At 41.8% G+C, this 15,524-nt stretch overlaps 1 protein-coding gene across 1 annotated transcript in view; it reads right to left on the reverse strand.

The window, feature by feature from the left end:
• The window catches only part of ADCY2 (adenylate cyclase 2), a 432,035-nt gene that overhangs the window by 367,434 nt on the left and 49,077 nt on the right, over positions 1-15,524 (reverse strand). The gene's annotated exons all lie outside the window — the stretch shown is intronic.

Below are 15,524 nucleotides of genomic sequence, written 5' to 3' on the forward strand. Positions count from 1 at the left end.
ATGAAGAGTTTAGTCCCTGAACAGGTCAGTGAATTTCACACAGAGACAGGTTTGAGGTTTACAGACTGTGTCCATAGCCCTGATTAGGCTGCAAACCATGGTTTAGGCAAAGGTATTCAATCTAAAATACAGAAATTCATATAAACTGAAGACCAGATAAGAGTAGATCTTTAGAAGCTCTCTATAAAAAAAAAATTGCCAATGCCTTTCCAAGCAGCCTGCGCTGTCTCTGACACAAGAGTGACGCAAAGGTGACAGACTGCCATCAGGTACAGAGCTTTCCACCATCCGCATAGAGTAACTGACAGAGAACCACCCAAAAGAGCCTCTAAATCTAGATTACCCTGACTCAACGTCAAAAATTCGGCAAGTAGAATATAAACAAATGCACCATTACATATATTTATATAGTCGTTGAAACTGAAAGTTCCAGAATCACGCAGAAAATATCCTGACACATATGGTGAAGTCATATGAGAAATTAGGCTGGGATTAAAGAGATTAAATCACTTTTCTGTATTAAAAAAAAAATTCAACAGCCAATGCCTCTTGACTTGACCTGTGTCTTTTCACGGGGTCTTCTGTGGAGGAAACACAAGTCTTGACGTGTGAAAAGACCCTATTGTTTTTACTCCCCATTATCCTACTAAAGGGGACAGAGAAGGAAGGGAGGATAAATATAAGAATGGGAGAGGATATGTTCAATGAGAAACAAGCTTTGGCAGATAAAGTCAGCAGAAGGATTTGCAGAGCTGAAATTTTATGGTTTTCAAGAAGTACTTTTCAATTTCCTGGACTCAGGTGACACTCTAGGTGTTGAAGAAAAGCAAGAAAGACGTGATGTTTCTTTTCATGCTACTCTGCAGTTTGTCTCCTCCTCTGTGATATTATCGCTGGCTTGGGAAGAAGTAAACTTCAAAAACTTCAAAAACGGTTCTCACTGGACACATAGTTTACATATTAGAAGACAAGACATTAGGAGATCAACGTGAGCCAAGGGAGTTTCTAAAATTTTGGAATAAAGAGATTTACTTGAATAAAATTTTGGAATGAGAGATTTCTAGAGCTGGCTCATTGGATGTCCATCTGGTACATTCCTTATCTGGACTCGACAAGCCAGAGAACCGGCGCTGGGAAAGAGCTGCAGGGGGTCTGGGATCTTCTGCAGGGGTCTGCGTGATCTGTAGGTCACTGAGTAACTCAATCCACCAGCACACTGGTAACTTCAGGCTGAGAAAGTTCCTGCTGGCACCAAAGGAAAGGGGGCCTAGAAGAAGCCAGTCTCTGGCTTTTAGGGAACAAAATAGGATGACATTTTCATCCTGTTTATCCTGGGTACCCGAGGAGCCTCTGACCCTGTTAAGAATCGTGCATCCTGGCACTCTGCTCTCCCCTCGCACTGTCCCTCCGTTTCTCACCCAGTCACTGCCTGCTCCTTTCCCAACGTCTAGACGTGAGGGATCCATATGGCTTGGCTGTGGGCCAGTTCTTCTGGCCAAACATTTATACATTTTTATCCCCAACCAGAACTCTCCTGTTAAATGTGGAACAAGCTTTACCACATAAACTGAATCTGGAGAAATATTAGCAGAGCTAAAATTTTATGGTTTTCAAGAAGTATTTTTTTTTAAAATTTCCTGGTCTGACAGTGAGACTATAAGTATCGGAGAAAAGAAAGACGTGTTTTTTTCTAGCTTTATTGAGATATAACTGACATATAACATTGCATAATTGTAAGGTGTACAATGTATTTATCACTTAAATTTGTAGAATGATGACCACAAGAGTGTTAGTTAACACCCCCATCACTCACAAAATTCCCATTTCTTTTTTGGGGTAAGAACATTTAAGATCTACTCTTTTAGCAGCTTTCCAGGATTGTCAACCATCGTCACCATGCTGTACATTAGATCCCCAGAACTCACTCATCTTATAACTGGGAGTTAATATCCTTTGACTAACTTCTCCCCATTTTCCCCTCCTCCCCCAACCCCTGGCAACCATCATTTTACCATCTGTTTCTAGGAGTTTGGCTTTTTCAGATTCCACGTGTCAGTGATATCACAGTGTTCATCTTTTTTGGTCTGACTTATCTCACTCAGCATAATGCCCTCAAGATCCATTCATGCGGTCATAAATGACGGTATTTCCTTCTTTCTCATAGCTGATAATATTCCATTATATAAACCATATCCATTCATCTGTAGTCAGACATTTAGGTTGTTTCCACATCTTGGCAATAGTGAATAATGTTACAATGAATATGAGAGTGCAGAAATCTCTTTGAGATCCTGAATTCATTTCCTTTGGATAAATACCCAGAAGCAGGATTGCTGGATCATATGGTAGTTCTACTTTTAATATTTTGAGAAACCACCATACTGTTTCCCATAGCAGCTATACCAACTTATTGTACATTCCCACCAACAGTGCACCAGGGTTCTCTTCTCTCCACATCCTTCTCAAAAGGCTTTTTATCTCTTTTATCACTGCCCAGAGAGATAAAAAAAGGGGAGCTCTAACTCCCCTGTGGTAGAACAGATGGAAATAGCCATTCTAACAGGTGTGAGGAGATATCTCACTGTGGCTTTGATTTGCATTTGTCTGATCAGTAATGTTGAACATCTTTTAATGTACCTATTGGCTATTTGTATGTCTTTGGGAAAATGTCTATTCAGTTCTTTCACTTATTTTTTAAATTGAACTCTTCTTTCGCTATTGAGTTGTATGAGTTCCTTGTATGTCTTGGATGTTAACCCCTTATCAGACATATGACTTGCAAATATTTGCATGCTGATCCACAGTCTTTCTATTCCTCTCTGATGTTACTACTTGGTTATAAAAACTAAAGACAGTGAACTTCAAAAACATGTTCTCATTAGACACATTATTTATATATCTGCAGACTTTTTCAATGAGAAGGATTGATATATTAGAAGAAGATGTATGACTTCCTGCTTGACCTCTCCTCTTGGCAGCCCCAAAGGTGCCTCAGACTTAAGATCTCCAAACATCACTCTCGACTCCAATGCCTCCCTCCAGCTTGGTCCTGCCAAAGTATCCTCCCCTTTCAGAAAAGAGTGCTGGCTTCATCCAGTTACAAAAGCCTGTGAGTTATCCTTGACTTTGCCTCCCACCTCAAATCCTACCCAACAAGTTCTGCCTGTTCTAGGTTAAAAATGCATCCCATGTCCACCACTTTTTCCCACGGTCACTGCCCAGCCACCCAACATCTCTCCTCTCCTCCCAGCTGCTGGGAGAAGCCTCTCATTGTACCTATCGCCACGTTCATCCCTTCCGTCCACTGCCCGTACCACAGGTGGAGTGACCTCTCCAAAGGGGAATTCAGTCCCTCTTCCTCTCAGTGCTGCAGACTTTGTTTCCTCTTCCGTGTCCTGTCTATCCTCCACTCTGCCATGTGACTGAGAGGCTGACATCTGAGAACTGGGTTAACAGGCTCCTTTGCATTTGGGCTTCCAGCGAGGTGTACCAGTTGGATGCTCAGGCAAGAGATGGGAGGGCTTCCCCTACCGACGCACCACAAGCTAGCCTCCCTCCAGCAAGAGCCACGGCTCCTCTCCTGGAACCCACCTTTCGCGAGTCAGGGACCATTGGCCCCTCCTTCCCACGTCAGGCTCAGGTGGTAACAGCTCCCTGCAGTGTCTGGCCTTGGGCCTTCACCATCCCAGCTTGGTTTCTTTTAAACTTGTCTAGACCTTGTGAACACCAGCTTCCTTAATTGCCTCTCAGTCACCCCCTCCGAGCATGCCATCTGTTTTTGGCTAGGACCTTGTCTGATACTTTTCACCACCAGCCACCTCCCAATGCACTTAGAAGACAAGCCAAGCTCCTTTCCCTGGCAGCCTGCAGGATCTGGCACTGCCCACGCCTCCCGCCTGACTCAGGAGGTCTCCCTCTCCAGGTTTAACGCCCTTCTGTCACTCTCTGTAGCAGCCCTCACCCCAGGTTCCTTGGACATTATCTCTGCCCAGAACGTTTTCCCCAAATCCCTGCCCCAAACTGCCCCAACAACAGCTCTTAATGAGTCTGGCTTATGTTCAGCCTTTGGGTTTCAGCTTCCATTTTACCTCTTCAAGGAGGCCACCCCCCCCCACCCGCCATATCAGACACTTGTCTGTGGCCCCTACTACAGCACCCTGCTAATCTCCTCCACAGCAAGTGCCACCAGTGTTTTCCTACACCTCATTATTTCTCTATTTCTTATATGTGTGGTCTGCCCTCTTACCAGGTTGTGAGGACAATGGTGGCACAACTGAGTCTATCCTGGTCGTCTGTATTATCTTCACCACGTAGCTCTGTGCCTGGCCCAGTGCACACTCGATAAAGCTTCGGTTAATGAATGAATGAATTCACAGACTGTACACACAAGTAAATAAGAGCTTCTGGCTTCTGCCTAGAATGCAGTAACCTGTAAAGGATATTGTTTCCAGCCTATCACTATAAAAAAGCAGGATAACCTAAAACTTATAACTTTTCTTGAACTCATTAGAGAGCTGATGTCACAGAATAATGAACTAGCCTGAAATCTCGGGAAAGATGGGTGCCCCTGAGGGGTGGATGGATGTGAGCTCTAACTCCCCTGTGGTAGAACAGATGGAAGACAGGACCCCTACCTGGGCAGGTAAGAAGCTGTCAGCTAAAACTTTGAATGAATTGCTAAGGCTGAGTGTGGGCTAGTATGAGAAGACAGACGCTGGGGGCTGAGATACAAAGAGACTATCTATACCTCCCCAGGCTCTTCTCCACACGCGTCCACCAAGTGCTCTTTTAAAAGATTGGGAGCAAGGCGGAAGACTGGGAGGAGTCTTATTCGATGGTCCATGCTTAGAAGGAGAGAGTGGCCACCACTGCAGAAAGGGCAAAAAGCCCAGCCCAACCTTTTCCCCCCTGAGATCCAAAGTCTCAAGGCTCTGAGAAAAGACAGCACACATGGCCATCCACAGAGCACAGGTGAAGATCCACTGCACCTGGGAGTAGGGTAAATAACTTTTTTAAAAAGGGTCCTCGGGGCTTCCCTGGTGGCGCAGCGGTTGAGAGTCCGCCTGCCAATGCAGGGGACACAGGTTCGTGTCCCGGTCCAGGAAGATCCCACATGCCACAGAGCGGCTGGGCCCATGAGCCATGGCTGCTGAGCCTGCATGTCCGGAGTCTGTGCTCCACAACGGGAGAGACCACAGTGGTGAGAGGTCCGCATACCACAAAAAAAAAAAAAAAAAAAAAAAAAGGTCCTCTATCTCTGGGAAGTGTGGGCAGGACACCAACTGGGTCCAGAACTCTCCTCACGCTGGGGAGGTGAAGGACCACTGAGAAACCCCATCCCTGACAGCCATGGATGCAGAGCCTGCCTAGTACTGAGGCAGCTCTGGTGCAGCAGAGCACCCCCCTCTTCAGATCCCCATTATCAGGCTTGTAAGAATGAGTAATAAGTAAGACAAGTATACTACTCGGGGAGGGGTGGGAGTGAAAACAGTGACCCTCTCTGGTGGACAGGGCACAAAAGAAAGGCCCAAAGCCAAAGGTGGAGCAAAAACTTTGGGGAAAAACCATCAAAAAATCAGAACACACCCTAAGGACAAGCTAAAGAACTAGAAATGAGTGGTACAGTGAAACTAAATACAAGACAAAACCCAAGCCCAGCACAGCTTCTGACAAGCCCAACTCAACCCCCCTCACTATTGGTCTTGCTGAAGGAGAGGCATGCCCTTTTCTAAGCATAAATTCTATCTATCTCAGTCTCTACTGTTCTACTCATAAAGTGCAACATTTAATAAAAGATTATAGTTATACAACAAAAATGCAAGGGAAAATGCACCAACAATACACAAAGCAAGCTAGAAATCCAGATACATATATGACCCAGAAAGGGAACTGAAAATATCTGTAATTAATATATTAAAATACTCCACTGGAGAAGGTAGCAACATGCACGATCATATATAGAATTTCATAAGGAGGCATAAAATGGAAATGCTAGAAATAAAAATATGGGAGCAGAAATGAAGGAAGCCTTTGACAAATTCATCAGCAGACTCAACAAAGCTTAGGCAGGAATCAGTGAAACTGAAGCTGGTTTGGGAGAAATTAACCAACTGTGAACAAAAAGAGAAGAGAAAAAAAGAATAGTGCATCTCAGCATTGTGAAATAATAGCACACAACCTCTAACATATGTATGATCAGAATCCTACAAAGAGAAGAGAGACTGAGACAGAAGAAATCATAGCTGAGAATTTTTCCACAAATAATGAAATATATCAAACAATAGAGCCAAGGACTTCAACATGAATGCAAAAACCAAGATCTAGACACATCATTTTCCAACTGCTGAAATCTAAAAACAGAGATAATCCTGAAGCTCTTCAGGGAAAGTGAAAACACATCACATATAGAAGGGCAGAGTGAAGAATTACAGCCAACTCCTCGTTAGACACTATGCAAGATAGGAAGCAATAGATGGGCATATTCAAACTGTTCAAAGAAAAACAATAAAAAAGAAAGAAAAACGGTCAAACCAGCAACTATATCCAGAGAAAATGTCTCTCAAAGTGAAGAAAAAATAAAGACATCTTTTCTTCAGACAAATGAGAACTTAGAGGATTTATTACCAGCAGGGCTATACTATAGAAACTTGGGTCTACACAAACAAATGAAAATCTCCAGGAATGATGAAAACGAAGCTAAATGTCAAACATATTTTTCCTTTGTTAAAAAAATCACTCTAAAATACAATTTATTATCAAGGAAAAATAGTAGCAATATACTGTGTATTTGTAGCATATGGAAAAATAAGATAAATGAAAACAATAGAGAGGAAAAAATGGGAGGGATTTGGGGGGTATACTGTTACAGTCACCTTCAATACTTGTGAAGTGGTATATTATTTGAAAGCAGACTGCAATTAAAGGTATCCACTAAAATTTTTTAAGAGGTATAAATAATAAACCAATGTCAGAGATCAAAACAGAAGCATAAAGAATACCATGGCAAAAAGCAGGCAGATAAAGATTTTAAATGACAATCCAACCTCATCCATAATTATATCAAAGGTAAACACATAAGCGTACCAACTGAAACACAGAGATGGTCATCTTGGATAAAAAGGTAATACCCGACATTGTTTTGTCTACAAGACACCCAATTTAAATATAAAGATACAGATAGAATAAAAGAGAAAAAAAATGGAAAATGATATACCATATGACTCTAACTAAAATAAACTACAGTGGCTATATTTTATCAGGCAAAGTATACTTCAGAATAAGGAATATTACCAAGAATAGAGAAGGACATTACATAATGATAATGGAGTCAATTTATAAAGAAGGCATAAGAAACTGAAATGTAATAATTTATTTAATCATAAGCTCCCTGAGTGATTATAGAGAAAGATGAATAAGACCAGTTGTCTTGAGGAGTTTTTAATCTAATGGGATATAAAAATAAAACTGTTCTTTTGGAAATTCAGCATATTTTTGTTAGAAAGATCCCATAAATGATTTTTTTCTTCTCCAGTGGAAACAAAACTCATTTTTCAGGAGACGCTGTCAAATCATAGAATTCTTTCCTGAGGGCACAAATCTGAGGATTTAAGGCTGAAAAAACCCACATAACCAGTCTTTTGAAGGCAAATTAGCATGTGTTTCACTTACACACAAAATGGCTCGCCAGGCCATGGCAACGTGATGACCCTTTTCCATGGCAATCAATAGCGGGTATAACAACCAAGGTCTCCTGGACACTCAACAGTTCTCAGGTTAAATTTGTGATGTAGGGAGAGGGTGATTGCCTGGACGTGTAGAAGAAAAGGGAGCTAGGACAAAATATAGGTTGGCTGACATTTCAAGGGTTATTTGGACCCAAGAATTCTGCTTCCCTGAAACTCACAAACCTGTGTGTTGCTGTGTTTTGTTCTCTTTTGAGGTCACATAGCTCAGTGGTTAAGAGAACAAGCTCGAAGCCACTATTTGGGTTAGCAACCTGGTTCTACCACTAACTAGCTGCCTTTGGTCAACTTAATCTCTCTCTGCCTGAGTGTCCTCACATCCAAACCAGTCCCTGCCCCATGGGGTGGTTAAAGGGAGTGAGGGAATAAAGGTGCTCGGCTGGGCCTGTTATTATTACTTTCCATTCCTCAAACATGGTGGCCCTGATTCAACTCCAATGATGTCAAGTCTATTCTGTACATCTTTCCCAAGGAAACACGATTAAGAGAAACTCCATCACCCTCCTTAATTGATGTGCTCTAGCAGCCAGTCGGTGACTTTCCCCAAATTTGGTGTTTTCCCTGGGCATCCAGAGGTAGTAGATTACAGTGGTTAGGGGCATAGGCTCTGGCACCTGCCGGACAGGGTTGAAATGCAGCCTCTGCCACGTGCTGGCCGTGTGACCTTGGCAAGTAATTTAATGCTCTGTGCCTCAGTTTCACCTGTAAAAAGAGGATGATGACCTAGCCTTTCTTTTAGGTCTGTGGAATGGAGTGAATAGTTAATGCTCATAAGGGATTCAGGAGGCAGTGGGGCATGTAGAAAATGCTCCATAGATATTAGTTGCTAAGTACAAACAAGTCTAGGACTATATTAGGAAATATTACAATGACCTCACATTGGCCACTGCCTGAGGTTACATCTGAAGGAAAACTTGGAAGCATATGTTAATGACTTTACTCAGAAAAACTATAATCAGACCCAAGTGAACATTCAAAGTAGTCACAGATATTCAGTTGTTGAATATTTCTAATAATTTATTAATAATAAAGAATTTCATCTGAAAATGTTTTACTTTTATTCATTGTACATAATAGGGGTTCTCAGTTCTCAGGGGAGGAAAGGCTATTTTTTAAAAGGCAGGGACTCATATATTTGGGGTGATTTGCAAGCCTAGAAGATAGATTTTTATTTGCTAGGATTTTCTCCAATGAGGTACAGTAAGAAAGTCTAGGTATCCAGGACTTTCTTACTTAAAATCAGGCAGTCCTTTCAATAAACATGAGATAAAAACCATGCAGACATAACATCCTCTCCTTAAGGAAACTCCTCAATTGAGGCCAGAAGTCAGCCAGTCTTATCATACATGTTTCAAGCTAAGAGGAAGAGGACTTTTCCTAAAATAATTTAGAATTGGTGTATTCTACATCTATCTACATATACAGAACTGTAAAATTTCATTAAGCTGTTATCCTAACATTCATGCACTTTGCCCATGTAAGATGCACCTCAATAAAAAGAAAAATATGTTAATAAAAAAAGGATCAGTGTAGCTTCCATACGAAAAACCACAGGTGTCTCATAGACTTTGTCCTCAATATAGTTTTGGTGGTGTCTGCAGTGCCTCTACCTTGGGCTGCCTGTGCACTGACCGTTAGACAAGGAAGCATAGACACTTAGAGAATGACCTCAGGGAGGACCTCTAGGGCTAGAGAAAGTGAAGCTGATGGCTGGAAGAAGGTGACTGTTTTTGGACAAGAAAGTAGTTGGATTCTGAATATGCTTTCAGGTGGAGCTAACTGGACTTGAAGAAGCATCCATGTGGGGTATGAGAGCAAAGACCTGCCACATAGGACTCCAAGGTCCCTCACCTGAGCAACATTATATGAGATGAAAAGTCTAAAGGAAGGTGGCTTTTGGAAGAAAAAGTAGAGATTCAATTTGGGGTTATTTTTTGGATGTCCAAAGGGAGATCCAGGATGCTAGATCTAATTGGTGTTGTCAACTCAACATTCCATCCACTTCTTGCACCCAACACCTCACACCAAGCACTCTCATCATTTGATATGGTCACTGGGACTCAGTCACGGGGGGAAATGTAAAACCAGTGACTTCAATTACAGCATATCAGGTGTGACAGAGAGCTCCTCACTCCACCTCCCTCCCTCACACCCCTCTGAAGTGAGCTGACCCAATCTGATCCGTTCCAGTTACTACCACTGCTTAACAAACCAGCCCTGAATTCCAAACAGCAGTGGCTTATTTTAGCTCAGTTTTGTGGGTGAGGAATTTGGGCAGGGACCAGCTGGGAGGTTCTTCTGCTCCATGTGGCATTGCTGGAGGTCAGGCAACAACACTCAGGGTCCAAGACAGCTTTGCACACATTTGACACCTTACAGGGATGGCACGAAGGAGGGGCTCAGCTGGAACCCTGGACCAGAGCGCCTACACGTGGCTCTTCAGCAGTGTGGTCTCGGGGTAGCCAGACAAGTGACATAGCAGCTCATGGTTCCCAGAGAGAAAGTTCTGAAGAGCAAAGGAAGCTGCATGCCTGCTGTAACCCAGCCTCAGCCCTCAAACAGCTTACATCATGGGAGGGAAGACAGAACAGGACAACAAAATACATAGGGTGTTTCCAGGAAGTAATCAGTAGCAGGTAGGAAAATAAAACAGAATCAGGGGACAGTTAATAGAATACGCTTTCTAAATGACTAAGCATGTCATTTCTCTACCCCAAATCTCCAGTGGCTTTCCTGTGTCTACTACATGAAACACAAATTAATTTTGGTGTTACCTAAGACACACCAAAATATAGCAGCCAAAATGGAGAATTTAGAACCCACCCCCGCCCGTGTTCACTCCTCCCCTGTGTTCACTAAGCTTGCCTGTATGCATAGCTTTGCCACTGCTGCTGTTCCTTCCTCCACGATAGGCCCTTCTTCCTTGTAAACCTGTCCTGCCTTTGAAGCACTGTCTCCATGAAACATTCTTAGTTCCTCAACCTAATACAATTCCTTCCTCCTTTGGATTTTTTTGGCGGTGGGGGGGGTGTCGGGTAAAGAATTTCCTCTACTGTGTTAAAACAGAGCTACGTACACACTCAGCTCATACCTTTCACAGGCCACGTCTCCTTTTTGTGCCTATCCACTCGTGCTCCCAGCAGAAGGTCACCCACGTGATGGATGGGGTGCGACAGGACGGCTTCAAGTTGCAATGCCTGAGCCCTGGAACTGGACTCAGTTACAGCTCTGGGTCTATATACAGATCCACCAACAAAGAGCTTTGTGTCCTTGGGAACGTTACACACCTCTTTGGGCCATACTCCCCTCAACAGTAAAACGGGTGGTGTGGTAATACTCACTTCAAAGGGCAAAGACACACAGAATGGTGCCCACCCCAGCATATGCATCACGGGAGGATCACCCTGTTCACTGTCTTCATTACAATGCTGTGGACACTGAACAAATCCTCACAAAACTGAGGGGCAGTACTGGAAAGGATGTGGTGATAGCATCAAGACTAAAAAAGGATTTCGGCAGTCCATACAATGGGGGAAGCCAAAAAATGTCACAGAATAGGTATAAATGTAAGTACTGTACTTTGTTTCAAAAGTATGTTTATTCAAATAATTTGTGGTTAAAAAATCCTCTTTTTGTTGACTCTTAGGGAAATAGAAGCCAACTCAAAAGAAGACTGAGTTAGATCTCAAATTCATGGACAGCCCAGCCGCATCCGGTATCACAGAGCCTTCTGTTCTGTTCCCCTCTGACTTATCTCTGGAATCCATCCCGTCTTCTCCCAGATTCACTGCATACTGCTGGGCAGGTCCCCACCTGTTCACTATCCCCTCCATCACCTGGACCACCTGTAGCAGCCTCTCAGCTGACAGCCACTCTGCAAATGAAATGAGCCACAGGTACAAGAAAATATTTAATGTCTATCTTCTAATCCAACCCCCACACAGGATCACATAGAGAATCCCACGTAATAGAGAATTGCCATTTACACCACGAATGCCCAACTGATGCTGAAAAGAACTAGAATGAAGCGAAGCAAATATTCAAAATATGCTGAATATAATTTCACCAATCTAATGATTCAAAAGGCACTTCAGAATTTTTAGGTATTTTCGGTAAGAACTGCCACCATCTACTACTATAGTTTTAAACTCTCGCTAATAAAATATCAAATAATTTGATTTTTTTGTAGCTACGTTTGACAATCTGCATTTTTTTTAATAATGAGGGAAAATATTTCCTAGGAGAGATAGGAAGTGTCAAATACATTAGTTATTAACTTCAGTAAGTGTGAATAAAATGGCAATATTGAGAAAGCCATTTAATCAAGAAATTAAAATTTGGCGACTGACCTAGTATTATCAATCAGTAGCTGAAAAACAGAATTTGGGGGCTGACATGTTTGTTACTTTCATCTGCCAGTATTTTTTAAACATTTTCATTAATTAGTTTGAGAGATTTATGACTCTCTTCTAAGTGTTATTCAACTGCTACTTGAAAATAATAAGGTTAGGCAGACTAAGAGGCAGCGTTTAAGTCCTTATGCTGCTGTTAATTAAAACACCCTAGGCCTAATCGAATCCTCGGGCAGCATTGTATAGACAATCCTGCTGCTCTATCTATTAGTCAACTTACTCTACTGAAAGGAGAAACAGCTAATGTCAACAAACTGCCATCAAAATAGGCGCATGCCATAAACCAACTGACTGGGAAAAGCATCTTTACCGAAACTATCCATCCTTCCTTCTCATTAATAGTTCAAATCATACACAAGAAAGCGACCCTGTCGTTCACTGCATTTCCTTCTCTGGGAGATTCTGACGGCGTTCCAAATATTCAAGAATGAGGATCTCCGTGAAACAGATACTAAAGTATGAGACCTTAATAGAAATCATTTCTCTTATTAGCAATCAACTAACGTTTCAAATGTGAATTTAGAAATAACACTGAAACATTCTTTAAATTGCCTGGGCAGGGTGACCCGCATTCATTATATAAATAAATTCACTACAAAGATACACGCAAAGATTTACCTAATAAATCCCCACTCCAAAACTGGGAGGATAGTTTTCTAAAAATGCAAGTTTAATTATTCCATCAAGAGCCACACACAAAGGAATAGCTCAGTTAAATTCCCAGCTCTTTTTAAAAACGTGGTTTGATTAGCTTGGAAGCTACATCTAATTCTAAGATGTGCCAAAGGCACATATGTGGAAACATAATCACAGCGTCAAGGCAGCTGATAAAATAAATAAAAGCTATGGAAGGCAAAATATTATACTGAATTATTATGCTACGAATGTAACCGAAAGGTTGGTATTTGATATGTCACAATGAATATCCCTAAAAACATTCAGAATGTCCTCCAAAGACAAACTGGGTGATGTGCATTAAGGCAGAGCTTGCTGATTGCCCCCAGGATAAATCCTTCAATTTCTAGGAAAGGGAGAAGAACGTCAGTTCTTTGCTAAACCAAAAGAACTACATAGTCCACTTCCCTTCCACGTAAATGTGGTCATTTGGCCAATGAGAGGCAGGCGGAAGTACTGTTAAGGTTTCTCCCAATAAGCGTCTTTGACTGATTTGTTTCCCCCCCCCAGGTTTATTGAGGTATAATTGACATAAAATTGAAAGATATTGAAAGTGTACGTCATGGTGATTTGATATATGTATACATTGTAAAAGGATTCCCCACATGTAATTAACACTTCCATCACCTCACAAATTTATCTTTTTTAGGAGAAAAATTAAGGTCTATTCTTTAGCAAATTTCAATTATATAATACAGTGTTATCAGCATGTTTACATTAGATGCCCAGACCTTATTTATTTTATAGCTGAAAGTCTGTACTCTTTTACAAACCTCTCCCTATCTCTGTATCCCCCTCAGCCCCTGACAACCACTTTTCTACTGTTTCTATGAGTTTGACTTTTTTTTTAGACTCCACATATGTTACCATGCAGTATTTGTCTTTCTCTGTCTGGCTTATCTCACTCAGCATAATACCCTCAAGGTCCATCCATGTTGCAAATGGAAGGATTTCCTTCTTTCTCATGGCTGATAATATTCCGTTGTGTGTGTGTGTGTGTGTGTGTGTGTGTGTGTGTGTGTGTGTGTGTGCACGCATATATAGAAAACTCATATCTTATTTATCCATTCATCTATCAGTAGACATTTAGGTTGCCTTCTATCTTGGCTATTGCAAATAATGCTGCAATGAACATAGGGGTGCATATATCTTTTCAAATTAGTGTTCCTGTTTTCTTCAAGTAAACACCCAGAAGTGGAATTACTGGATTGTCTGGTGGTTCTATTTTTAATTTTTTTTTTTTTTGGCGGTACGCGGGCCTCTCACTGTTGTGGCCTCTCCCGTTGCGGAGCACAGGCTCCGGATGCACAGGCTCAGCAGCCATGGCTCACGAGCCCAGCCGCTCCGCGGCATGTGGGATCTTCCCGGACCGGGGCACGAACCCGTGTCCCCTGCATCGGCAGGCGGACTCTCAACCACTGCGCCACCAGGGAAGCCCTATTTTTAATTTTTTGAGGAACCTCCATATTGTTTTTCATAGTGTCTGTACTAACTTACATTCCTGCCAACAGTGCACAAGGGTTCCCTTTTGTCCACGTCCTTGCCAAGACTTGGTATCTCTTGTCTTTCTGATAATAACCATTCTAACAGGTGTGGAGTGATATCTCATTGTGGTTTTGATGTGCATTTCTCTGACAATTAGTGATGCTGAGCACTATTTCACATACCTGTTGGCCATCTGTATGTCTTCTTTGGTAACATTTCTATTCAGACCATCTGTTCATTTTCTAATGGGACTGTTTTAGGTTTTTTTGCTACTGAGTTGTATGAGGTTTTTTTTTTTTTTAATATATTTTCAATAGAAACTCCTTATCTCCCAGTAAGACTCTTTGCAAAGGAGGGAGAGGACCTTCCTCCCAGCCTGGGATGCATTGTGGTGGCCTGAGGTGGAGCTGTGGCCTGAGAGCATGCTGGAAATAGGGAGAATTTTGCTGCAATGAGTCAGGTCTCAGCAATGTCATGAAGCATCCTTTCCTACTCTGGATTCCTAACTCTGGACTTCTCTGAAGTGTAATAGAGACAAACTTCCCTCCTGTTTAGCAACTGTGGTTTGAGGTCATTTCTTCTCTTAAATGCAGTGGAACCTAATTTTAAATGATTGAGGCAGTGCGTGAAGAAAGAACTTAAAATGTCCATCGCCTTTCTAGACCCCTCCCCTCATCATGCCCCACTTCTTCTATCAAGCTGGTGTCTCCTCCCCGCCCTCTTCCAAAGAAAAAGCACTTATTATAGTAAGTGCCACGTCATCTCACAAGAAATACATACTCGTGTGTATGTGTGCACGTCCCGAGTAAGAGTAAGACATTTAATGTACATAAAGGAAAAAAACATCCCCAAGTGAACCTGAATTTAGATTGCTGTCCTTGACACCTTCATTTTGAAGATGCTCTTAAGAAACAGGTTAATCATTATAACTAATTAAACATCATGCTCCTGGGACAGTATTAAGTATAAGCTTGTAAGATCACAACTCAAGAGTTCTAATTTTGAAAATGCTGAATATTTGTGTTTATATTTTAAGCTAAAAGGAGAACAAAACATTTATAGTTTTATGTTTAATATACTTTGTATTTTAGAGCAAAAGAGCCAAGAAAATGTTTACAACGTTCTTCGTACTGTATGTAAAGGGTCCTTGCTTATCAACTGTGCTAATTATAATTTTCAAAGATAGCCCTCTAGATGGATTGGAATTATA

The sequence above is a fragment of the Delphinus delphis genome, chromosome 3 (assembly GCF_949987515.2).
Source record: "Delphinus delphis chromosome 3, mDelDel1.2, whole genome shotgun sequence".
In the NCBI taxonomy this organism is placed as follows: domain Eukaryota; kingdom Metazoa; phylum Chordata; class Mammalia; order Artiodactyla; family Delphinidae; genus Delphinus; species Delphinus delphis.